The sequence below is a fragment of the Triturus cristatus genome, chromosome 4_2 (assembly GCF_964204655.1).
Source record: "Triturus cristatus chromosome 4_2, aTriCri1.1, whole genome shotgun sequence".
Classification (NCBI taxonomy): domain Eukaryota; kingdom Metazoa; phylum Chordata; class Amphibia; order Caudata; family Salamandridae; genus Triturus; species Triturus cristatus.
The window spans coordinates 349,592,930-349,620,878 of NC_140586.1; the positions used below are offsets into that span (position 1 = coordinate 349,592,930).

Genomic DNA, 27,949 nt, shown 5'->3' on the forward strand with positions numbered 1-27,949 from the left:
TGCTAGAATAGAATGCACTTTCTCACTATGCACGACATACTGCTAGCTGAAACTTAAGATTTTTCACATATGTCAGATCAAATTTTTAATATTTTATTTTATTTTGTTACACTTGTAGGGCACTCGTTTCTTTATAAGGCTGAGCAATAAAACATACAAGCAGACAGTTGCAACAACTCGTATCAAAATGTAAACTTTATTAGTGTTTGAACGGTCCTGATTGCAAATGGAATTCTGTTTCACAAAATATCCGCATGAACACACAATCTATGATCACAATCCCACCGTGGTCTCTTATATTTCGACGCTGGAACTGACAACATAAGCTAATAGCAGTCTTGAGCCCATAAGTCAATATTTATGGGATAATTTTAACTGTTAATTATTGGGAACAGTGTCTTTTAATATCTTCTGCTCAAGATATAAGGGTTTATCACCTTTCCCCCTCCACCCAGAAGCTAGGCGAGACTCTCAGCACGAGAGTCATAGAATCTCTTTGTTCTTCAAAGATATGTTGCAGCAAACAGATCAAAATGTTAAATGGATGGTTAGCACAGCATTTCTTTGTTTTTTAATACTGGTTAAAAAAGCATTCAGAATGATGATGCTGCTCTCAGAGCATTAATCAGCACACATGATAGGCTCCTCCCTGGAGGCACGTCCTTGAAGTAAGTATCTACGAATGAATCATCCCCACTATATGAAAATAAGCATTGTAGACACGGAAACCTGTTAGCAAAACATTAAATACACTGTCCCACAAATACACTGTCCCATATTGCACTTTATTTACTTTCTTTATGCATTTCTTGCTGAACCTTCTTTGTGGTGTCAGTGTACTACAAAAGAAAAGAACATTTCAGAATATGTTTTACATTTCTTTGCAATGGTATTTTATATTTAAGATGTGACATAATAATAAACATTGTTGCATAGAAACACATTTAGAAAATTAGCACATTATTCTCAACAAAATAAACACAATTCTCAAAACATTGACAGACTTTTACACTGTCTCACACAAACAAACAATACTAGGAGGCCGATTCCGATGTCGGACGGACTCTGGTTCATCCGACATCAGTCAGGAGCCATAACCGGCCGACCTGCTGTCGTTGGTTACAGCCCTGCAAGTACGATGCGACCGAACCCTGTTCGGTCGCACTCGTATGCTTCACACAATGGGAGCATGCATTTCGAGTGGAATTCATTCTTGCATTGTGAAAAGCAGGGGTGCAGTTCATCCCTGCACCCTGTGGCTGGCACCCCAAGGTGTCCACCACCGGGTGCAGGGATCAACAGAGGGGCACCATTTGGCGGCCTCGCACCCATGGGGGCCCTACTGGGGGCCCCTAAAGACAGTTTCTGACTGCCTTTTCGTGCCGGACAGACTCTGTCGTGAAGAGGCAACTGGGGGAGTACTGAAGGATTTCCGGACGGCGGACTACTCTCCGAGCCCGTCGGAAGCCATCCGGAAATCCGAGTCGGATTCCTTTCCGACCGAGCCCATCGGAATTGCTTGGTCAGAAAGGAATCCGGCCGACACGTTCCGATTCGGTCGGAAGGGCACCGCCCACCGTTCGGAGCTCTTCCGGCCGGAATCGGCCCAAGAGTGGATAGCGCTCAGATGCTCCAAACTCTAAAGAGTGCTAAAATCAATTAAATCATCATGTGTTGTAAAAATACCTAAAGAGTAACATGTTTAATACTCCTCTATTGTTATCTTGGGGTTCAGGTAACATTTATATGCCCCTTCAGCCTCATGGTTTATGATGCCACCTGAACCCTCATTCGCAATATAGCCCAATATTATGTAACTACCTGTTATTTGTTCTCTCTTTCTCTTGCACAACTGTGTAGATATAATCTGAAAGAAACACGTTAGTTAGATTCCTCACCTTAGAATATCCCCAGGCGTCAGACTGGATCCGGAAGATTTTTCGTCAGCAATACCCCTTGCGCGTCGCTAGGCGTCGTCTGCGGCTCCGCGTCCGTCGTCGGCGTCGTGCGCCGGGATGACGTCGTCGGAGTACTTAGACGCCGCCCTCGCGCGCTGACGTCAGTTCTTCTTTTTTCCGCGCCAGTAAGCGCAGATCCGGGAGAGCTACCCCTTTTAGTCTTTTTTGACTAAATCTTTTTTGATCATTTTTGATCCTTGTCTGTCGACATCTGGTGCCGGTAGGATGCCTGGGTTCAAGGCTTGCGAGGATTGTCATCGACTGATGTCGGTGACCGATCACCACCGCCGGTGCCTCTACTGCTTAGGCCCCGACCACGACGCGGAGTCGTGCAACGACTGCCAGGCCCTGACTTCGAAGGCTAGGCGGGAGCGGTCCCGCAAGCTTCTCGAGCTTCGCCACTCGGCTCCGCGTCGTGCGCGATCCCGGTCCAGGAGGAGGTCCAAGGATCGCTCGCGGAGCCCTAGCCGACGCCATCGATCGTCCGGCTCCAAGTCGTCGGGTAAGTCCAAACGTTCAAAGAAGTCCAAGAGGCGACACCGCTCTTCGGACTCCCCTCGCCGGTCGCGCGACTCGGCCGAGGGTCAGGGTGGTTCCACCCCCGCGGTCCAGGCGGAGCCGCAGGTGCCGCGTCCGCCCCCATACCTTCCGGTCCCTGGGACTGACGCGGCGCCGGCGGAGATCAGTGCCTTCCTCTCGGCCATGAGGAGCCTGGCCCCGCCGTCGACGCCCGCTGGCGCGCCTTCGGGCCCCGCGGACTCGACTGGGCGACCTCGCCTGCCGGCGGCTCCGGCCCCGGCGCCGTCGACGACTCCGGTCTCGACGCCGCAGGTCCCCGCGGGGCCCATGCCTGGGCCCCAGTCGACGCCGGTTGACCTAGTCACTCCTCCACCGGCGCCGACGCCTGAACCACCGACGCCGTCACCGGTGCCGCCGACGCCTGTGACGCCGACACCCCAGTTTAGCCCTCATCCGGACCCGGCGCCGGCGCGGCGTCGACCGACGCCGCATCCGACGCCGCTTGAGTCTTACCATCTCTACAGTCCGGTTCCGATCATTCCTCCTGTTTATCAGGAATCGGAAGAAGGGGGCGACTGGGAGGGGTTCGAGGACCCTCTGGCTGTTCAGTCACAGCTTTCTCAGGACTGGGCAGATGAACTGGGGGAGGCCAGTGGGCTGGACACCTCGCCAGACACTGGATTCACTTCTCCTCCGACCGTGGCTTCGGAGGAGGGTGCAGCATTTTCTGTGGTGCTGCGCAAGGCGGCCGAGGCCCTTGGGCTCGAGTTGCCTGCCGTGGCTGTGAGGACTAACATCCTCACTGAGGTGCTTCAAACCTCAGCAAGCTCCACTGAGCCTCTGCTGCCGTTCAACGAGGCCCTCACTGACGTTCTGCAGGGCACCTGGTCCAAGCCCTCCACAGTTCCTCCTGTGGATAGGAACGTTGCCAGGCGCCACCGCCCTGCTCCGGGCGACCCCAGTTTCCTGTCCCAACACCCCACCCCCGAGAGTCTGGTTATCCAGGCCTCTACCTCCCAATCCTCCTTCCCGACCGCTCCGCCGGACCGGGATTCCAAGAGACTCGAGCAGTTTGGCAAGAAACTGTTCTCATCCCTTAGTTTGGGCCTGCGGTCCTTAAATACCGCCTGTCTCTTGGACCGTTATTCCCACTCCCTGTGGGATACGGTGGAGGACGTGCTGCCCCTGTGCCCGGAGGAGGTCCGGACGCGTCTTACCCAGGCTTTGGCCGATGGGAGGGATGCAGCACGGCACGCCATACGATGTGGGCTTGACACCACGGACTCGCTGGGTCGGGCGATTTCAACCACGGTGGCGCTCCGCCGCCACACCTGGATGCGGTCCACGTCATTTTCCGGGGATGTCCAGACCACCCTCATGGACATGCCCTTTGATGGCACTCGCCTGTTTGGTGAGAAGGCGGACAGTGCACTGAACCGCTTTAAGGACTCCCGGGCTACGGCCAAGTCCTTGGGCCTTTCGGCTCCGCGGGCGCACACCTCCGCTTTTCGCCCCTTTCGTGGCCAAGGAAGGGGCGCCTCCTCACGTCCGCAAAGCCACCAGCCGCAGAACCAACCTGCGCGCGGTCGCGGACGTGGCTTCCGCCGTGGCGGAAATGGAGGCCGACGTGGTCAGCCCACTTCCACCCCGGCAGCATCCGCCTCGAAGCCCTCCTAGTCCGAGCTTTCAGGCCCATACCACGCCAGTGGGTGGCAGAGTTCGCCATCACCTGCTCCACTGGCGGTCCATTACATCGGACAGGTGGGTGCTGCAAATCGTCCGAAGGGGCTACTCCCTCCCCTTCGAGACGACCCCTCCAGCCATGCCACCGCAGCACCACCGTATCTCGGGGGATCATTTGCATCTTCTCCGCGAGGAAGTTTCGGCTCTCTTGGCCAAGGGGGCCGTCGAGCGCGTTCCGAGCCCAGAAGTAGGTCGTGGTTGTTATTCCCACTACTTTCTGGTTCCCAAGAAGGGCAAAGGAGGTCTACGCCCTATCTTGGACCTCCGGAACGTCAATGCCTTCCTCCGAAAGGACAGGTTCAAGATGCTAACGTTGGCTCAGGTTTTAGCTGCCCTAGACCCTGGAGACTGGATGGTAGCGTTGGACTTGCAGGACGCATATTTTCATATCCCCGTCCTGCCGGCCCACCGGCGTTACCTGCGGTTCACGGTGGGCCAAGAGCACTTTCAGTTTACCGTGCTCCCCTTCGGCCTCACCAGTGCCCCTCGGGTGTTCACGAAAGTGTTGGCGGTGGTCGCAGCTCATCTGCGCAGATCAGGGGTTTCAGTCTTCCCCTATCTCGACGACTGGTTGTTGAAGGCGGGCTCGCCCCAGGCAGTCGTCTCCCACCTCCAGACTACGGCGGATCTCCTGCATTTGCTGGGGTTTTCCATCAACGTGCCGAAGTCACACCTGAGTCCCTCTCAGAAGCTCCTCTTCATCGGAGCGGTTCTCGATTCGGCGCAGTTCCGGGTCCATCCACCAGAACAGCGGGTCCGGGATATACAGGCCCTGATTCCCATCTTTCGGCCTCTATCCCGGGTTTCGGTCAGGCTAGTGTTGCGGCTTCTGGGGCTGATGGCCTCCTGCATCCTACTAGTGCATCACGCCAGGCGGCGCATGCGGGCTCTGCAGTGGGACCTGAAGTTTCAGTGGGCCCAGCATCACGGCCACCTGTCCGACCATGTCTTGATCTCGGAGGGCACTGCACAACAGTTGCAGTGGTGGCTCACGGACCGCGAGTGGGTCACGGGCAAGAGCCTCTCCCTTCCCCAACCGGAGCATGTCGTAGTGACGGATGCGTCCCTCCTGGGTTGGGGTGGCCATATGGGGGAGGCGGAGATCAGAGGCCTCTGGTCTCCGGCGGAGTCTCGTCTCCACATCAACCTGTTGGAGTTGAGAGCGATCCGGCTTGCACTGAAAGCCTTCCTTCCCTCTGTCAGGGGAAGTGTCGTGCAGGTGTTCACGGACAACACCACCGCCATGTGGTATTGCAACAAACAGGGCGGGGTGGGGTCGTGGACCCTTTGTCAGGAGGCTCTGCGCCTCTGGACGTGGCTGGAACACCAGGGCGTCACCCTAGTGGTTCAACATCTGGCGGGCTCTCTGAACGCCAGAGCAGACGAACTCAGCCGCCGGTGCATGATGGATCACGAATGGCGTCTGAACTCCGAAGTGGCGCAAGGTCTCTTTCAGCAGTGGGGAGAGCCTTGGTTAGATCTATTCGCCACCGAAGAGAACGCGCAATGTCAGCAGTTCTGCGCGTTGGAATTTCCAAGGCGGCGCTCGCTCGGCGACGCTTTTCGTCACGAGTGGAGTTGCGGTCTGTTGTACGCCTTTCCGCCTATACCACTTCTGCCCAGAGTGCTGAAGAAGATCAGGCACGACCGGGCCCAAGTCATCTTGGTGGCTCCGGATTGGGCACGAAGATACTGGTATCCCGAGCTACTCAGTCTGTTGACCGATCCCCCGATACGTCTGCCCCTTCGGGAGGATCTTCTGTCGCAGCAGCAGGGGACGGTCCTCCACCCGAACCTGTCCAGCCTCCACCTCCATGCGTGGAGATTGAGCGGCGGCAGTTGATGCCATTTGACTTGCCTCCTGAAGTCTGTGATGTCATTCTGGCAGCCAGGCGTCCCTCCACAAAGTCGGTATACGCCTGCCGGTGGAACAAATTTGTGGCATGGTGCACAGCAAAGGCTGTGGATCCCCTTTCCGCCCCTCTTTCTGAGGTTCTCCTCTTCCTTCTTTCTCTGGCCCGGCAGGGCTCTGCCCTGGGCACCCTGAAAGGTTATCTTGCTGCCATCTCCGCCTTCTTGCGGCTTCCTGATCAGCCTTCTCTTTTCAAGTCCCCTGTGGTTACACGCTTTCTCAAAGGCATTACACACACGTTCCCTCCTGTCCCTTTTGTAATGCCTCAGTGGGACTTGAATCTGGTATTGACATTCCTGATGTGCGCTCCCTTCGAGCCTCTTCACAATTGCCCTCTTCGTCTTCTAACTCTAAAGACTGCTTTTCTGGTAGCCATCACCTCGGCTAGACGGGTGAGTGAGCTCCAGGCTTTATCTTCAAAGCCTCCTTTTCTATCTGTTCATCCGGACAAGGTTGTCCTTCGGCCTCGTCCCTCCTTTCTTCCTAAAGTGGTGACTCCATTTCACCTTGGGCAGTCTGTCACCTTGCCCACCTTCTTTCCGCCTCCGCATCCTTCCAAAGAGGAAGAGAGGCTTCACCGTCTGGACCCAAAACGTGCGCTCTCCTTTTATCTGGACCGCACAAAACAGTTCCGGGTGGACGACCAGCTTTTTGTTGGGTACGTGGGCGCTAAGAAGGGGAAAGCTGTGCACAAACGAACCATCTCTCGGTGGGTCGTTTTGTGTATAAAAATTTGCTATTCCTTGGCTAAAAAGGACCCTCCTGTTGGGCTGCGCGCCCATTCTACTCGGGCCACGGCGGCTACTACTGCCTTGGGACGGGGAGTCCCTTTGCAGGACATCTGTCAGGCGGCGACGTGGGCTTCGCTACACACGTTTGCCAGGCATTATTGCCTTGACAGCCAAGTCCGGAGGGATGGCTTCTTTGGCCGTTCTGTCCTCCAGGACTTTCTGGTGTGATCTTGGTTCGCAGACCCACCACCGGGGATGGTATTGCTTGGGTATCTATTCTAAGGTGAGGAATCTAACTAACGTGTTTCTTTCAGATGAACAAGTTACTTACCTTCGGTAACGATGTATCTGTAAGAAACATTAGTTAGTTAGATTCCTCACTGACCCTCCCATCCTCCCCGTTCTGCGAACTGACATCTAGGGTTAAGGTTATCCTTTTCAGGCCCCTAGATTTTATTTTTGGCACCAGTGTCGGTCTTTGCATGGCTCTGCGTTCCTGGCGCGGAAGGCTATGTACAAGAACTGACGTCAGCGCGCGAGGGCGGCGTCTAAGTACTCCGACGACGTCATCCCGGCGCACGACGCCGACGATGGACGCGGAGCCGCAGACGACGCCTAGCGACGCGCAAGGGGTATTGCTGACGAAAAATCTTCCGGATCCAGTCTGACGCCTGGGGATATTCTAAGGTGAGGAATCTAACTAACTAATGTTTCTTACAGATACATCGTTACCGAAGGTAAGTAACTTGTTCGTTAGGACCAAGTTTCTATAAGAAATTGATTTTTTGATTTGCTAACAACTTTGGTGCCAATTGACGAATCTTAACAAAACTTTCCAAAAAAAAGTTAATCCCCCTTAACTTCTTCCTGGAAAGATTTAGGGTGATCTTTCCAGTGTGGGGCTGAGAAAAAGGATGGTCCAAAAACATGTTTTCGCTATGCAATTTCCCATAGGAATTTTAGACACATCTGCAGCCTTAACAACTGAACACAAATATACCAAATTTAGCATAAAGCTAGATAATTCCCCTGAAAGTGCGCTGTTCGTGATTTGGTGTAAATCCGTTCAGTAGTTTTTGAAAAATTTGGGTTGAACATGTATAGATATTTTAGGCTGCGGTTGGTACTTTTACGATAATTTCACAGAGTATCGCTTTACTGCAAGCTGAAAACGTGCAATCTCAATGTCTGGCCTGGCCCTTTTGGGGGAGGAGGGCCACCCTCTGCAGTCAAATAAAAATATATTTTTTTGTGGTACTACTACGAGGGTTAGCAGGGTCCCATGTCATTTTTCAGACTGTATTGCGGTTCAGTGTGAAAAAAACGGTAGTGTGGGGCGTTGCGAGACCATGGAGGTTAATGGCAATGTGATCTTGACTGCCTGCAGAGTGTTGGGCACAGGGCCTGACTACAGGACATGACACTGAAGGCTGTGTGCAGTGGAGAGATGGCTGACGGCAGGGGTTTGGGTGCCTCACCATGCTTGCTTATGACCTCACATATTACATCACTTATGACAAAGTCTGTGACATCATTAATGACATCAATACGACAAATGAAATGACATAATTGATGACACTGTGCATGGTGGGAGCACAAGTTATAGTTACCTCAGTTAACTATAACTTGTGAATTTCAGTGTTTTTTGTATTTGAAAATGTTACATCAAACATGAGAGGCATCCACTCAGGGCCCCTACTGACCCCTGCATGCCACACATCTACCATAGAGCCGCCATCGCACCCGACCTACAATGCACCATCAGCACCACCTTCGAGACCAGCATGTTTCTCGATGACTGGAAACGCGCAGAAGTCAGGCCCCTTCTCAAGAAATTCTCAGCAGGCCCAACAGAGCTCAAGAACTACCGGCCCTCTCTCGCTCCTCCCCTTCGCGGCAAAAGTTGCTGAGAAGACCGTATACGCAGAACTAGCAAGGTTCTTCAAAGGCAACACCATCCTCGACCCCTCTCAATCCGGATTCCGCAGAAACCACAGCACCAAGACCGCCCTACTCGCCGGCACAGACGACATCGGCACCCTCCTCGACCAAGGCCACACCGCGGCTCTGATTCTGCTAGACCGGTTGGCAGCCTTTGACACCGTCTCCCATCACGCTCTAGCAACCAGACTGCACGACGCAGGCATACAAGGAACCGCCCTCGACTGGATCCGACCATTCCTCACCGGAAGAAGCCAAATGATCAGACTGCCACCCTTCCTCTCTGAACCCACGGAAATTAACTGCGGAGTCCCACAGGGATCATCGCTCAGCCCAACCCTCTTCAACATCTACATGACCCCCCTCGCCGGCATCGTCCAACAGCACGGCCTCAGCAAAGTATCCTATGTCGACGACACCCAGATCATCCTCTCCCTCACTCAGGACCCCACCACCACCAGACTCAACTACCAGAAAGGAATGCAACACGTTGCAGCCTGGATGAGCAACAGCTGCTTAAAACGCAACTCTGAAAAGACTGAAGTCCTGGTCCTGGTAACCAACTCATCGGCGTGGAACAACACCTGGTAGCCCACCGCCCTTGGCAGTCCCCCGACTCCCACAGACCACGCCAGAAACCTCGGCATCGTACTCGACTCCTTCCTCTCCATGAGTCGTCAGGTCAACGCCATAGCCTCCAGCTCATTCAACACCCTCCGCATCCTCCGAAAAGCCTTCAAATGGATCCCCCCCGGGTCAAGAAAGACAGTCACCCACACACTCCTCACCAGCAGGTTGGACTACGGTAACGCCCTCTATGCCGGCATAAACAAGTCCCTACTCTGCAAGCTCCAGACCATACAGAACACCGCCGCCAGACTCTTCGTCGGCATCCCACGACATGAGCGCATCAGCCAACAACTACAGAAGCTCCACTGGCTCCCCATCGAGAAGAGAGTTACTTTCAAAATACTCACCCACGCCTACAAATTGCCTACACAACATCGGACCCAAATACCTCAACAACAGAATCACCCTCCACGTACCCAAAAGGAACTTCCGATCCGCCAACCTCGTCCTTGCTGAAACCCCATTCATCCATAGAGCTAAAGCAGGAGGGAGATCCTTCTCCTATATCGCGGGCAAGACCTGGAATGAGCTCCCGATTGACATCAGACGTGCCCCCTCCCTGAACACCTTCAGGTAGACTCTCAAGACCAGGCTCTTCGGCTAAACAGAACTGCTGACCCCCCCCCTCCCCAGTGCCTTGAGACCCTCACGGGTGAGTAGTGAGCTTACAATTCCCTGATTGACTGATTGATTGATTGACATTTTAAATGGTATTTTCACGTAACTATAACATAATTTTAACCTTTGTCATTTTTCTTTATAATCCTATGCTTAAAGAGTTTGCTGGCAAAATGGCAAAATACTTTGTCATTTTCTAGCTCTGCGTGAATTAAGTGAGCTGATTTGGGGTGTCGGTGATGTTGTAGAATGTTATGTAGCAACTGCTCTCCACCTAAATCCCTGGAACTACCCAGGGTTCCCTGCTTCCTTCTTGAAAAAAAAAATGTGTATGTGTGTGTGTGTGTATATATCTATATATATATATATATATATATATATATATATATATATATATATATGTAAAAGTCCAATTGGTCGCACACTGCTCTACCTACCAGCGTGTTGCCCCAAAGAATTGTGGTCCCTGAAGTCCGCGTCGGCGGGTACGCCTATGCCCGAGTCTTGAGTGCAAGTAAGTGTAGGCTGCTAAAATAAGTGTTCTCAGGTAAAATACCTCTCGTAGCGCGCAGGTGCGTAACCATGAGCTCGTCAGCTCCACCGGCTCAAGGAGCCTGAATATTAACAAAAGTCCAATTGGTCGCACACTGCTCTACCTAACTGGATTTGTTATATAAAGGCTCCCTTGAGCCATTTGGGCTGACGAGCTCTGGACCAGCACCTGCGCGCCATGAGAGGTACTCTACCTGTTTTTACGTTATTGGCAGTCCACGCGGCACCCCTTTACACTTACCTACTCCCTGCTGACGAGAGGCAACTACCTCGAAACACGTGTCCAGGGATGGCTAATGCGACACATACTTTTTTTCAACACTGTGGCATAGGCGTACTCGCCATCGCCACTACATCTACCAGAGTTCCTTGGGGCAACATGCTGGTGTGACGAGCAGTGTGCGGCCAACTGGATTTGTTATATAAAGGCTCCCTTGAGCCATTTGGGCTGACGAGCTCTGGACCAGCACCTGCGCGCCATGAGAGGTACTCTACCTGTTTTTACGTTATTGGCAGTCCACGCGGCACCCCTTTACACTTACCTACTCCCTGCTGACGAGAGGCAACTACCTCGAAACACGTGTCCAGGGATGGCTAATGCGACACATACTTTTTTTCTACACTGTGGCATAGGCGTACTCGCCGTCGCCACTACATCTACCAGAGTTCCTTGGGGCAACATGCTGGTGTGACGAGCAGTGTGCGGCCAACTGGATTTTGTTATATATATATATATATAATCTACTGGCGGTCGCCAGTAGATAGTTATAGTTAGGACCGTGTTTCCATAGGAAATCCGCAACATTCTATTTGGAATAACTTTGGCGCCGGTTGACGAATCCTCGCAAAAGTTTCAAAATAGGTGGGGCGCTTCGCTCCTACCCTGAAAGTCTCGGGGGGGATTCGTCAAGCGGGGGCTGAGAAAAAAGGGCGGTCCCAAAATGCGTTTTTCCCCATGCAATTTTCCATAGGGACCTTTAGTCCAAGGTGCAGCCCGAACGGCTGAACAGAATTACTTGAAATTTGGCAGAGAGGTAGTCCTCAGCTCAGGGATGTGCCTTTTGCATATATGGAGTCAATCTGTTCAGTAGTTCCTGAGAAAATTGCAGTTAAAAGCACATACATATCTATAGCCGCGCACCGTGCGCGCACCGTGTGAGCACCCTAACGTGCGCGAGCGTAATTCTGATTGGTGGTTACATGTTAGTCAACGTTCGAATCGGTCGAAATCAGGAAGTGTCGGCCACCATTTTGTTTGTTTTCAGTGCGAGAGTGAAAAAGGAAGGTGGCGAACGTGAAAAGGGGGCAGGGTAGAGAGTTCCTGACCCCCTAGCCTTTGTCAGGGGGTCCCTGAAGGACCCCGAAGGCAGAAAAAAACATTTGAATTTTTTTTTTTTTAAATCGCGTGGGTGCGCGCACCGTGCGCGCACGGTGAAAAACCCCAAAAAGAAACAAAAATACGTAGTTTATTGTAAAATAAATATATTAAAAAAATAATAATACATACATAACTTAGCATTTAAAAAAATGTACAAATTCACTGAAAAAACCATAGGTTTCACACACGTTATAGTTAGGAATTAGCATTTAAAAAACCTTGCAAATTCACTTAAAAAAACATAGGTTTCACACATGTTATAGTTAGGTGGATATTTCACTCGTAAAAAACAAATGAAATTCCCCCGTTATAGTTAGTTCAGATAACTATAACTCGCGCGGCCGCCACGCTTATCACAAGGATGATGTCATCAGTGATGTCATGAGTGATGCCACTGACCATGTCATGAGTTATGTCATATGTGACGTCATCAGCAGTGGATTGTGGGCGCGCGAGTTATAGTTATCTGAACTAACTATAACGGGGGAATTTCATTGGCTTTTTACGAGTGAAATATCCACCTATCTATAACATGTGTGAAACCTATGGTTTTTTAAGTGAATTTGCAAGGTTTTTTAAATGCTAATTCCTAACTATAACGTGTGTGAAACCTATGGTTTTTTCAGTGAATATATATATATGTGTAATAATCTCAGTACACTCTGTGTGTGTGTGTGTGTGTGTGTGTGTGTGTGTGTGTATGTATGTATGTATGCATATATATATATTATTATTTTTATGAAGTTTTATATAGCGCAAACTTGACCCGAAGGTATCGGGTATCAGAGCGCATTACACGAGTACCAGTTGTGTTACATGAGGACACAATTTTGTTAGGCACGGGGAGATTAAGTGATTTGCCTAGAATCATAGTATGTTCAGCGTCATTGCCGGGACTCAAACTTGGTTCCCCAGATTCAAGGTCGCCCGCCCTAACCGTTAGGCCAACTCCTCTCCCAGATATATGTATATAATATACATTATCACAGTACACCTGTGGTTTGTCATTGGTACATTATTGCTAACCCTAAATTACAATGCATCTCAGCCAGTTTTCGGAAAACTTCCACTACACCGATTTGTGGACCATCACCTTTTTTACTTCTCTTCATTAAAACTACATTAACCCCTTCGGTGCTCATGACGGAACGGTTCCGTCATGAGCCACGGTTGAGCTGTGCTCATGACGGAACCGTTCCGTCATGACCACGCCCGCGCAAGATTCCGTCAGCACAGCGGCGGAATCTGCGCAGCATGGAAGGGGTTAAAGTCACACCTGTTGGTGATTGGGGCTCAGCATCCTGACTGCCTCTCACATTCAACTCTCTCTCATGCTTCCATCTTCCAGTTCCTCGCCCTTCTATCCCTCCTGGCAATGTGTACCCTGCAGCTATGTCAAATATGTAATTTACGTTTTACTGTTTGTTCTATCACTCATCGTCTCCAACGCCTACTTTTTAAATATTTACTTATTACCAGTTCCATGTAGCATTAATTAGACCAACAGTGACTGTCTGCTACACATAAGAACAAATTGCCACATAAATAAGAGCAAGTACCCAGTTAAACACAAGATGAACTGCATAAAATACAAAATCTGATGGACTAAAATATAGTGAAAGCCATAAATAGACGTTACAGGTTGCATGAGGTAAAACAAAATAAATCACAGTACACTTGTTACAAATTACATTATACAATAGAGTTGTATATAGATATTGCCATATAGTAAAATCTAGTTGTCCCTTTTAACTTTTTTTTTTAAAACTTTTTTTTTTAACTTTATCATTTTCATAATAAGACATACAGCGTATACGTACTTACTTTTGGCTTGTTCAATAAAAGAAAAAAGCACAATTATCGCTCATACAAATGACATGGATTTACATATATAAAAACATTCCGACCTTCGTACAACATGGACCACTTAACTGGCAATACCACAAACTAAGTATGGACATTAACATTGGGGAAAGCAGTCCTTGCATGCAATACATTCAGATGCCAAGTCTTGGTAATACATCATTATACCCTTCAAGCATATCGAGACATTTAAATAAGGACTACACAATTAAGGGCCACCTAACCCACTCCAGATGGTACAACTCCATCGGGCAGTTGCATGGTTGGGCCATATCTTTTGGCCGAGAGGTCGGTGGCTGCGTGCTAGTGAATAACTCACTGTTCGTGTTACAGTATGTGAGACTGTTCAACCATGATTTGACCGTGAAAGAAGACCTCCGCCCCCAAACAAGTGCAATCTCCCTTTTTGCCAACAAAAGCGCAGTTGCCATGAACCGACGCACCCCCTTGGGAAATCCAGGCACATACCCCAAGAGTGCAACCTCCGTCAAGGGCTCAACGTCCAAGCCAATCATCTTCTCAATCTCCTTACAGACAACCCTCCAGTAAGACCCAATTTTGACACAATTCTAGACCAAATGTAAAAAGTCAGCATGCGGAGCCCTACATTTAAGGCATGTATTTGGTCTGTCTGGGTTAAGCCTATGCATTATTTCAGGGGTTATGTAGATTCGCCATAGAAACTTGAAATGTAATAGTTTGTACCTGCTATTGAGGGAGACTTCCTTAATTTGTGTACAGCAAAATTCGCAGTGCGAGACCTGGAGCGGGCGACCCAGGTCGCGCTCCCACGCCTCTCTAATTTTGGCGTCTCTACTGGGGACAAGGGTCATACACACCCTGTACATTTTATAGAACAAATGATCACCAGAAGAGTCGGCAATGACAATGGACAACAGGGTAAGTGGTGCAGGCTCTAGGGGGAACTCAGCAATAACTGTTCGCAGAGCACTGTGGATCCGGTTAAGAATAAAGTGGTCCATGCATGTTGCCTCACTAAACCTCCCCTCGTCGGTACTGGAGAAAACGTGTCCCTCTGTGAATGGGTCCCCAATTGTCGTTATGGCATATTTAGTGAGTGTGAGTTGCACTAATTTCTCCTGCATAATCGTAACCCATGGGTTGTTCAATAAAGGGATCCCGGGAGAGTATAGTGCGGCTGCCTTGGTAACGGTCTGCAGCTTCCACCAAGCTCAACTGGTAGTAGAAACGGTTTGGATTTCCTGGGGGTCCCTAGGGTATCCCTGTAGCAATATAGTATTTAAGGTGGCAGGCAGAACCTTATCGGCTTCTGGTCTGACAAAGGGGATCCGTGCATCAGGATGGTACCATGAGTACGCATAGCTGCACTGCGCTACTAGATAATAAATCTGTAAATTAGGGACTCCGAATCCCCCCTTACGTACAGCAAAGGTCCCTTTTTAGGTTTCGCCTGCACAGGGCTGTGCTTGTGAAATCTATCATATTTAAAATAAATCTTAAAAGGGACTTACATCCCGCCCTGGTCTTTGTTTGTGTGTTTGCCACTTAGTTTTCCTCCCTTTCTAATGGTTAAAGCATGCTGTTTCCTGTTGTTCCTTGTGTGTTTCTGTTATCAGTTTCCCCGGCCCCATGTACTCCTTTTCATCCACTGTGGTGGGTGGACCTTCTTTTATTCAGTTTCATCATCATAACGTTATTTCGATCACAAAGATCTTAAAGTACATGGAAAAAAAGGCAAGTTAAAATGCATAAAATGATAACCGCAATAAAAAAGATACAAGTCTTTCATATATACAGATAAAAAATAAGCCTACACAAGGGAATTATCCACTTGCCCCTCTGGGTCTTATAGTGGAGGCAAAAAAATAACAAATGCACGGAGGATTCAGGGCTTTCTTTACAAGCTGGTTGTCATCAGAGGGAACATTAGAATGCCACTTATTACAAAACTTATACCCAAATTGAAGAAATAATTTACATGTAAGGGTTGGAACAATTTCTTCAATGGTTTCGTCGAACAATGGAAGAGGTTTAAAGTTCATAAATTCCTGGGTGAGAGTGCCCACCAGTTTAGTCGCATCTTCCACCAAGATAGACTCCCAGTAGACAGTTTTTACCCTGCTCTTTGGGATTAAGCACAGCTTCACAGGGTTAGACCAATACACCTCCATCCCTAATTTCCTCTCAGGTCTCTCAAGGTTCTAAACCAAGGGATGGTAGTTACCTGGGGCTGTTTCAGAAGGCCCATCAACGCAACTCGGCAAGGTGCAAGCTCCTCAATAGACCACAGGCGATGCCAAAACATTAGGTGCTTGTAATCCAATTTATGGGCCAGTTTTCTTTGGGCCAGGGCCAGATAGATTGGGGTCAGGGGGGTACTAGTTGGTCGGTTAAAAAGCGAGCTTATGAAACGGTTCTCTATGGTGGTAAGACAATCCGTGTTCCTACTACTCCTTAGTTCAGCCCTATACAATGTGCCCCTTTAGGCGTTAATATTGTAGATTTTAAGCGCTGGGGCCACTTACCTGGCCAAGGTATTTTTAAGGATCTTACTTATGTGAGGGGTCTGATGGATTAATGACATCTGTATTTTCTCAATATGGGGTGTCCAACATAGACTTGGTGTTAAACGAATGCCCAAATAATCAAAGAAAGAAACTTCTTCTAAAGTACTGTTCCCTGCGTACATACATCTGTTGGATGACTTTGCTATCCCTTTGGAAAAAATCATATATTTCGTTTTAGCCTCATTTAATTCCAGGCCACGCTCATAACAAGAGTATAACATCATTTAATAGGTGTTGGAGGCCTTGTGCGGTCTTTGATATTAATAGCTTATCGTCAGTGAAGAGGAGTGCAGAGGAGGAGGAGTCAGTTTCCCCTGCACCACGGTTTTTGTTTACCTTATCTCTCACTGCCTGCATGCATTTGAAGCGTGCTTGTAGATCTTTCTGGTGAACGCAGCATTCACTCACTGTGGCCCATTGAGTAACACCGCCGGCTCCATTCAGGATGATCTTTCTGCCGTCTGCTCTGTGTCTTCAGGCCTAGAAAATCATTGCCAGAGACAGGCCAAGAGACCGCAGACACAACCGCCAAGTAGGCGCATATCTTGCAAAACCACAAATTATCATAAGCTGTATTTAAACCCAAGTAACTTGTACTTTTATTAACTTGACATCAGTCTCTCCTTATTTAACAACACATATGTACTCTAATCTTAATTTAGTCAAATACTGTTATTTTACGTAGAGGAATTTGTGTGCATTTTCTGTCTCTCTTTTTACTTACACTAGTTTGTGCATAGACTTTTTTCTTCTGGTTGTATCCCTTTATATATTTATTCGCAAGCTATACATATTGCCACCACTTTCCTTCTTTCTTTGTTTTTAAGATTTATTTTGAAAATTATTTCTCATGTGTGTTAACTAACTATTAATTTTATGAATGTTAACAACGTTTTTTAGGTCTCGCTTGAGCCAGCGCATGCGCTGCTCGGCGAGACATTTAGTGTGTGGACATTTAAAATTCCTACCAAACGCTTTTGGCTGGCATAGAGCGTGCGGTTACGCGCACAATGACGATCAGAGGCGCCATCTGGCTTTCCTCTCTCGTCATAGTGCGCGCACATCGCACACCACCCGCCAGCCTGCTTTTGCCGTTAGCCGTCGCGCGCGCACCTCAATTAACTTTCGCGCATGTCTTCCACTCGCCAGACTGCTTTTGCCGTTTGCAGTCGCGCGCGCCTGCACCTCAATAAACTTTCGCGCATGTCTTGGCCCCCACTCTGCTACTCACTCCATTTGGCTTCACTCTGCCATCTGGCTTTCCTCGCAGCACCCCTCCGCCGCTCCCCCACCACAGAGCGCATCCCGCGGCCGCGCGTCCCGCGGCCGCGCGTCTTGTTTTTGGTTACGTTTACTAAGAAACATACTATCTTCCCAACTCAGCATTTTGACTAGAGTACACGTGGACCTGTTTTTCCTTTATTTTTTCAGCCAAGCTCACCTTTCTTGTGCACATGTGTCTTTATGCTCAAATTTGTCAGAGCATAGCAACAAGACTGGCCCATGCGAGGAGGTCTTCTGTGCGTGACTTGTTGAATTCTATGCTGAGATAGGGGGCTGTAGAAGCGGAAGTAAAGTCAATAAGTATTTATGCAGAGACAGCAGATGTTCACTTCAGCGGGTACATATGTGACTGGGCTGAATCACAGTACCTTTTTAAGGGAACCTTCGGAGGCGAGGTGTTTACTTGCTAATGATAATGTACCCAGCAGACCTATTCCTGCAAATGTTTGACTGCTGGCCACCCTGCAGTATTTCACTTCCACGTGCATACCACGAATTAATGTGCAGACTGCAGTTTAATTTTTGTGATTTACTCTTAATCCATGTACACACTTAGTACAAATCACATTTTTTATAGGAAAAGTCAATTGGCACAATACATGTTGAATTCGGACAGCACTATCAACTCTGCAGCAATATCAACTCTGCGTCTTATTAGCTTTAACTAAAACTGCCATGCAGGCATTAGCTGCTCTCGAAATATTTACCCATTCGAAATCATCTGGTCGTATCCTTAATTCCCACAGGAATATTCCAACCTGTTTGGCATTAGTAATTAGCCGGTTAAGGTTCAAGGCGTATGGATTGTCAGCTATATTTTGAAGCGTTCATGCTGACACTAATTGTTTCACGCAGTGAATGTGGTTTTCGAAAGAAGCAGTTTTAGATTTACGGTTGCCTGGCCAAATTCACCACCACTGAGGCCAATTCTACCTGTAAACACCAGCTCTTGAATAAACATGTAATTGTGCTCAAAGACATTTGTTTTTGAAACGGGACCGAACGTTTTTGCGTTAGGTTGGTTCGCATTGAGTAAGGTTTTGGCGTACTATTTATTTACTTTTTAAGAATAAGCGCCTGCATTTTACATCCTATACTTGATGACTAGCGGGGAGAGAGTGGTTTAGCACCATTTATCAACGTGTTTCGACGCTTTCTGTGTTGTTTTTTAAACTTTTTTTTCTTTGTCACCAAAAAGTTGATTTATTTGCCATATTACGCTGTCATAGGCGTGTGAACGTTAGGCTGCTACCTTAAGCACATCTGTTACTGAAATGCCACCCCCCCCAATGTTTGTTTGACCTGAATTGAGCTTTATTTTAACATATTCAAATTCAGTGACCTACTTTTTCTCTTTTTAATCCCAAATAATACAGCTGTATTTTATAGTGAGGTGTGACATTTTTTATTTTTTTCTCAATATATGTCCACATGTATAGTCAGACCAGAAGTTCAAATGTACTTTGTGTCCATGAAACTCTGCATTTTTGTATAAATAATTTGCAGTACCAGCCATGCTTAAAATTGTGTTTCAGAAAAATGTTCAAAACATTAAAAATATTTTGTTTTGAGGTTTTGTATTATATTTGACGTTATTTGCCATTTTAGAAAGATACAATGAACTGAAAATGAGGCACATTTCAACCTACTGTGACTCTAGTCTCCTTAATCTTGAAAAAAAAGTATGACCCGGTAACCAAGCCTTCTCTTGCAAAACTTGATTTAGTTACATTTTTAGTGTTTAAACACTTTTAAAACACGTGGACATTTCTAACCTTGCTGCATTGTTTATATACTTGACTCGCTGTTTACATTTCTACAGCTGTAACTTTAAAGTCCATTTCACATGGTTGAGGGGCAATGACCCCCTCCCCCCACATCCTGAATGAGACCTAGAGCTTGAGTATTGATGGACAGAGGGTTCACTGTTGGTTACATCTGCTATAATCTTCACACAAATTAGGAAGTCTGAGATCATGCGTTATGTTATATAAGGCCAATTGGAGTGTGTTTTGATAATGAATAACGTTATGGGTAGTAAAGAAAAAAAAGAATCCAATATATTTACCCCTCTAAATATCTGTCCAGTAAGCAATATTACAATTGGCACCATCGTTTGAGTGTTGTTAGTTGTGATGGAACTAATGTGCAATGTTTGCATTGGAATATATTTTTTTTTGCAGAGTTTTTTTTTTAGTAACAGAGGCATGTACTTGCCTCTAATTGCGAAAAGTCTCAAATTGTATATTATGATTGTGTATTTCAGCATTTAAGGCGACATAGTAGGGTTTCGCTTTCTATAAATACTTTACCCTTTTGTTAGTTAGCATCTGTATCCACTCATACGTTGGACAGACAACTCACCAGCTTGATGTCTTGGGTCTGCTTCTGATAGTTGGAGACAAAGAAATCTTAAATTGAAACTGGTAAAGTTAGGACACCCTTCGGAGGGCTAGCTGCATATTGTGGAATTTTAAAAATTTTAATTTCTTATGGCATGTCTAAAATTATAGTATAATTTAGCTTCATTTTATACATTGAATAAAATATCCTTGTAGTGCTTCTTCATTTGCATACCTCATCTAATATAACTACATATACTTGATTTTTGCTTTTGTTTTCTAAACCGGGTCTCTATCATGAGCATGGCTAGGCTATATGGAATACTCTGTTATTAATTAGTATAAGGACTACTTTCCCGACACTGCCTCATAGCCTCTGATTCTGTTTTCAAACCTAGGCAAGATTTCTCTTTTGAAGCATTATATGTTCCACTATGTGGGCAGAGGTGCTCTGTTGATCAATAGGGGAGCTAGGATTGCAAGTAAACACCATTTCAAAAGAAACCTTTAGTGTTAAGCTTCTGATAATGTATGTTTACAATAACAAAACTACAACGTGTGTAAGACTCCTAGCATTTACACAAGTTTAAGCTATTGGCATTGTAAATGACAATGCCTTCTATTTATGTTTTTAAAACCAAAACAAAAATTAAAGGCATTGTTATTTGCAATGTCAATAGCTCACACTCGCGTGAAAGTGAGACCTATGCATTGCAAATGCTTGTTTCTTTCTGTGATTCGCTCTTGACTCCACAGTGGGTGGTCATTTGAACACTGGAAGTTCAACCACACACTTTTCTGACATGGAAACAGCTGTCAAAAAAACCTAATTTTTCACATCTCCACGAATGTTTGGAAAGCGTTTCCTCCTCCCGCCAGTTGCTCGATTGCATTTCATGCTTCTTGACCCCTTGGCAGCTGATATGGAACATGAGCTGGGTTTAAACGGATTTGTTAGCTCGTGTCAACACAGCTTAACATATATGGGAAAACTAAATATATCATACAAGGCCTTATGAAGTTCTAGCCATAGTTGATAAGTGGTGCACATCTATATGGTGATTTTATCGCATCGGCCCCTTTAAAATCTTAACTGTTATTGAATCAATAAAAATTGTAAATAAAAACAAAATGCTGTTTTTTTTTCTCTTATTCTCTCTTTCTTTTGTACCTTATAACATTCATTTTTATGTGTATGATATATCTCCTTAATTGGGGCTGTTAAAGTCTTTTTTGACTGGTGAGGCCAGATAAAAAATGTTGGCGAGGCCCTCATAACCTATTTTCTACAGATATAAAGTGGGTCACTTATTTTTTAAATGTACGTTTTTTTATTTTAATAAATTACGTTTGCACATTCTCTCACCCACTTCCGTAGGCAGGCAAGAAGTACTTCAGCGCTTATCTGCCAATTACAGAAGCACAAGAGTGATAGTATGAAGAAGACAATGAAAAAGCACAAGAGAAACAAAAGTTAAACATGCAAAGGGACAAATCCCTTCCCCCCCCCCCCCAATATATCACCCACCCTTCTTCTACACAGGTCTCATGCATCTCTCTTTGTGTCTCATCTTATTCTTTCAGTGGTTTTCCCCAGGACTCTTCCTAGGCACTTGTCTTGCTTGCAGTTACTTTGGTAACATCTCGAGAGCTGTTGTGGAATCAAATGCAGAAGTCGAGATATCTTGGACATGTTCTCTTTCTATACTCTTTAGATAGATTGGTCAACGGGGGTCCCAAGCAGTTTCATATACCCCTCTCCCGAAGCTGTGCTAGTTTTTTTCAATTTCACCTGCATAGCCCTTGCGCTGTGCTTGTTTCTATATGTTGACATTGTAATGATGTGGATCTTCATCTCCCATAATTCTCGACGTGTTATGTGGGGGGATTGCTTGAATGGATTATTAGCCTGGTCCAATAACATCCGTCACCTCTTTAAAAATCATGTTTGCAAGCGTACACTGGTTGGATCCCATTTCCTTTGTCTTGACGTTTGTGATTGAAGCAGTGCTTCACTTAGTTTGAACTTACTTTAAGTAAGTTGTGTTGCCCTTTGCTGCATACTACAGCTCATGTTTTGCTCCGGCATTCTTAAGCGCACTTGAGACTCTCTGGGTTGTGTTTACATTTTGCTATGTCTCTAACCGGATACTTAAGGGTTTGTTCCCTCTGTCTGGAGGCCTTAGGCTATTTTGCCTTTTTCTCAGCTTATTTCTAATGTTCTATGGTCCTCTTAACTGTTGGACCCAATTTTTCTGATACTTATGCTTATACTTATGCTTATTTACAATGCTGAATGCAAAAATAACAGTTGATTGACAGAATGCAGAACAATGTCATACATTCACCCCAGTACAGAGATCTGGGCCTAAATCCATCGTTTTTTTGCTCACCATGCCGTTCCAGTTTGAACCCAGCCATATGCAAATCAGTCTTGACCCTGTGCCTCATGGGTACAGTCCAGCCCGAACTGCCAAGCCAGGTCCTCCCTGGACTGGAAACAGACATCCAAGGACCGGTTTCGGGGTTTCACCCCTCTTCAGCCAGGATAGCTTGATTCCAGTGGCATGGAGAGCACGGGACCCACGTCTGGGCATACACTTCCCACTCGGGGTGACAAATGCAAAAACAACAGTTGATGGACAGAATGCAGAACAATGTCATACATTCACCCCAGTACAGAGATCTGGGCCTAAATCCATCGTTGTTTTGCTCACCATGCCGTTCCAGTTTGAACCCAGCCATATGCAAATCAGTCTTGACCCTGTGCCTCATGGGTGCAGTCCAGCCCGAACTGCCAAGCCAGGTCCTCCCTGGACTGGAAACAAACATCCAAGGACCGGTTTCGGGGTTTCACCCCTCTTCAGCCAGGATAGCAGTTCGGGCTGGACTGTTCCTATGAGGTTCCGGGTTCGGCGACGCGGGCAGGTTGAATAACCTCCAGGGGATGTCTGTGTAGGAACGAATGTGTTTCTCCCTCTGTGGACGCGCCATGCACCTGATGAGGAGCTCTTTTTAACATAAATTAGTGACCCCCTCTTAAATCAAATACGTAAGGTAGGGGCGCCTATTAAGGGTTGACCAACATTTTTGTTCTCACCCTTGTTTTTCTCACCCCACTGTAGATAGTTTCTTTCGAGCACACTTCACTTCACTTTAGGTCCTGACGAAGCGCCACGAGATCCTCCTGACTCAATGTGCGCGAAACATGTTGACCATAAGAGTTGAGCGTAGCTAGCCACTCATCCGTCGTGAGCATATATAGCTTTTACGCCACTCACTCCCCCTTTTTAACTAGGTGGTTGACTGAGCCAATAAAATTCTATTTCAGACCAACCAACCTTTTTAATCACCTACATCTACACTCCCGGGCCCTCACACGCACGCACCATACGGCAGGGAACAAAAGATCTCCGACAAAGAGCCCCTGTATGGGTGCCCGTCGGGTATTGCACCGCCGACCCGACGAGGAGCAGAACCCAGATGATGAAGCATGACACCTAGCTTGCTGGGTGTGTGAGGGTTTTAGTTCCACCCTGAAGGGATTCCCTTCCCTTGTGCACTTTCTTTTGTTAGGTTGAAGTCTGAATTGGAATACTTTATTCCCTGTCGACTTCCTGTCCTGCAGGAACTACACATCTCTTGTTGACACTGTTCCTATGAGGCACAGGGTCAGACTGATTTGCATATGGCCATGTCTGAACTGGGGTGGTGGAGTGAGCTAAAGAAAGATGATGGATTAAACCCAGATCCGTTGACTGGGGGTGAGTGTTTGATTTGCTCAAACGCTCCATCCATCATCCCCTGTGGTATCGCTTTGTTCGCCCTAAGTTGGCAGGGTATGCCCAGACGTGGGTCCCTTGCTCACTTTGCCATTGGATTCAAGATATCCTGGCTGATGAGGGTTATAATCCCGAAACAGGTCCCAGGATGCTTGTTTCCGGTCAAGGAAAGGCATGGCTTAGCAGTTCAGGCTGGACTGTTCCTATGAGGCACATGGTCAGACTGATTTGCATATGGCCATGTCTGAACTGGGGTGGTGGAGTGAGCTAAAGAAAAATGATGGATTAAACCCAGATCAGTTGATTGGCGGTGAGTGTTTTTGATTTGCTCAAACGCTCCGTCCATCATCCCCTTTGGTATCGCTTTGTTCACCCTAAGTTGGCAGGGTATGCCCAGACGTGGGTCCCTTGCGCACTTTGCCACTGGATTCAAGTTAGCCTGGCTGATGAGGGTTATGAACCCAAAACCGGTCCCAGGATGCTCGTTTCCGGTCCAGGGAAGGCATGGCTTAGCAGTTCGGGCTGGACTGTTCCTATGAGGCACATGGTCAGACTGATTTGCATATGGCCATGTCTTAACTGGGGTGTTGGAGTGAGCTAAAGAAAGATGATGGATTAAACCCAGATCAGTTGACTGGGGGTGAGTGTTTGATTTGCGCAAACGCTCCGTCCATCATCCCCTTTGGCATCGCTTTGTTCGCCCCAAGTTGGCAGGGTATGCCCAGACATGGGTCCCTTGCTCACTTTGCCACTGGATTCAAGATAGCCTGGCTGATGAGGGTTATGAACCAGAAACCGGTCCCAGGATGCTTGTTTCCAGTCCAGGGAAGGCATGGCTTAGCAGTTCGGGCTGGACTGTTCCTATGAGGCACAGGGGCAGAATGATTTGCATATGGCCATGTCTGAACTGAGGTGGTCGAGTGAGCTAAAGAAAGATGATGGATTAAACCCAGATCAGTTGACAGGGGGTGATTGTGTTTGATTTGCTCAAATGCTCCGTCCATCATCCCCTTTGGTTTCTATTTACAATGCTGGTCCCTTTGATTGTTGGACCCTCAATTATTTGGGGCTTATGCTCTTTAGTAAGTTTCATTCATCAAATATAATTAGAGCTTTGCTACTGTATCCTAATGTATAATTAATGCAACATATTTGTATTGGTTTAGGTGCAACTTTATAGGATTGATTCCCTGGAACAGCTGTACAGCGATTGGTCTTCTTGGTTGTCAGACTCGTAGTTCTCTGAACTCTTTTCCTTTTTTCGTTGTAATCCGACTTAGTAATTTCTTTTTATCATTTAGTGCCTTACTAGAGCGTTCTGTCCATGCTTTAAATTAAATTTTTATTATTGCAATGCATTTGCAACCTTATAGGTGTGTTTCGGTAAATAATGGAATGACATTAAATCATCTGTGCAAGTTTCTGTAACTCTTAGAGGTTAATTATAAAAACCCCTGATAACCTGTGAGTTTAGTAGAAATATCACTTGAATAGGTCAATATGGAGCCAGTGCTTTAAATTGGCCTGTATTCACCAGTTTATAGTACCACCAGTAACAGCACAATATATTTCCTTTCTCAATAAACAAGTCATAACATTTTAACGGAGTTTCAGTAACTTATATTGCACAACTGTTCACTAAGCTACAACTTACAACACAAAACAGCTTATTATTAATCACATAGGCGAAACCTATTGCATTTACCAGTACTTGTTCAATGAATGGCCAACAACTTGCAGTTTGAAGCCTGCTGCATGTATGTCTTTTGAGTTATGGTTTTGAACCCCCCCCCCCCCTCACAATCCAGCTTTATTTAATGGGGCGCGACCTTGAAATAATTTCTGCTCTTGTCCTGGTGCAAAGCATGGTTTTAAGAATGAATGTTCTTTAATATGCATTGCTCTACCACACTCTCTTTTTAGCCATCTGGTACCTTTCCTTCTTTCCCTCCCACTCTTTCTCCTTTTCTTGCATCTCTCTTCTTCATTCTTTCTCTCTGTCATCTGTATGATTATGCTTCTATTTCCTCCTCCCTCTCCTGCCGTCCTCAACATCTTGTCTCAATTCTGTTCATTCCTCCTCTTCACCGTCTGTCTTCTGTTCTCTGTCCTTGCTCCTACCTTCCTCTTTTATTCTTCTCTCTTCTCTTGCAGTCTCTTTTACTTGCACTTTAAACTACGCCTTTAATCTTTCATCCATTTTCCCCAATTCTCATTTTTTTTGGCTTTCCCATTCTTTCTCTTGATTTCTCTGCTCCTTTCCTTAGCCATATTTGCCACCATGATGTTCCATTCAGCAAGCTGTTGTTGCATCTTCCCACTACCACTTATTGTCAACCCTGTTGCAATCGCATTCAGGTTATGTAGGGGATCTGTCTCATATTAAATAGACAAAGCAAGAAAGTCTATCAGTATGCCAAGGTGACGCACAGTGTCAGTCATCAGGCTAACAGTCATTTCAGTGTTTTGTAGTTCCCTCTTTGGATCAACCAACACTGAGTATAAGCAAGTAGAGACAGGACACATTGTAAAGTGTGCTATATGAGTATCCTGATAATAATAACAAATAGCAGTTTCATGTAAGTAGGATCTCACAGGATGTCACAGTCTGTCTGCTTTGTCTATGAGTCCTGTAACTCCGACCTTTGTCTTTCATTTTGCAGGATGAGGGGTTTCTCCCTGTTTCTCTATTTTGGTGACAGACTGTCAGGAGGACTATAGGTGTTTCTTTGGGCTATTGAAGTCAACAATGTCAGTAACTGAAATATTCAGCCAAAATTGAAATGAAAATCGGAGCATTATAAATCCAGCGAAAAAAAGTATCATGGATGGTATTAAAACTTGAAAATCACACAAATATCTTGGAAAAGGAAAGAAAAAAGTAAAAATGTCGAACAGTTAAAAACTGAAATAAAATCAGTGTAGTCTGGTTTAAGACCTCATATGTGAATAATGGCGAATTGCTGCCAGTTACACCACTGCTGCAGGTAGTAACACATTTCTGGTAGGTACCCTAGCGGCGTGGGACCATCTAGGGTTCAACCAAATTGGTCCTCTGCATTCCTTTACTCCCATCATGGATTGAGGTGAAAGCTACAGAAGTGATTACTTGGTTCATGGTCTAACGAGGTATAATCTGACTTTTTCGTAAAAGTTTGTCCTTCCCATAAAGCTTTAGGCCAACACCTCTACATCAGAAAACTGTTCCTTAGAGCAAGTGGGATACCAACTACTTTTCAAATCAATTGCTGTTACTTGCATGGACGTCCTGCATTTTAGCAATATTGCAGACAATTTTAAATTTAATTTGTGAGTGTTTCTTTAAAGAGATGGTAGGAAATCACAATGAAAGCATAAACAAAATGATTAAAAGAAGGAAGCACAGCTAATGCCTAATAACATTTGCTGTTTTTTTATGTTTGTTGTTCTTAGAGTAAAAAGACTTTGCATTCACAGGTCTTGTTGTCCTCGCAGTGTGATTGGGTGGGGAGAACTGATTCACATTCCCATGTTTCTAAGGAGGGCTGTCAGAAGCTTTTGTGGGGCCCAGGCCACTAATGTCCTGCAGGCCCCTCTTTTTTACTTCAGCGAGACATTGGAAAGAAGAGCAATGTCCTTGGACATATTTCGAAGAAGGTCCAGGGTCTGGGGACTGAGGTTACCCAACTCACAACGAATATATCACAGACATTTAGCAGTGGCAGCAGAGGGCCCTGAATAGAGGCCTGGGCAAACATTCATGGCAGAAACAATACCTTGACCAACCCTTGAGGTGTCTGTTTTACAAGGAGGAGTGTTAGGACACAGAATGTGGTGTAATTACTTGTTAGTAATAGATTTTTTTTTAGTTGTTTAGAGGTTTTATGGGGGTAAGTAAGCAAATGTATCTTTACCAAGATGGCATTTCAATTGAGTATTGGCAGGCTTTAGGAGGTACAAAGGTGACTGGCCCCTCCAACCCTGGTTTGATTTGAGAAATGTATTTTTCCTTAGTATCTACAATATTTATATATTCATGTCATCCTTCATCCTTCAACATCAAATAAAAGATACTACTTTTGCCTTACCTTTTGGTACCTCAAGCTCTACCCATGATACTCCTGATCTTTTGGGTCATGAAGGTAGTAACAGGAACAAAAGGTAAACC

At 46.5% G+C, this 27,949-nt stretch overlaps 1 protein-coding gene across 1 annotated transcript in view; it reads left to right on the forward strand.

Moving 5' to 3' along the window:
- The window catches only part of LOC146833863 (uncharacterized), a 71,164-nt gene that overhangs the window by 39,271 nt on the left and 3,944 nt on the right, over nucleotides 1–27,949 (forward strand). The gene's annotated exons all lie outside the window — the stretch shown is intronic.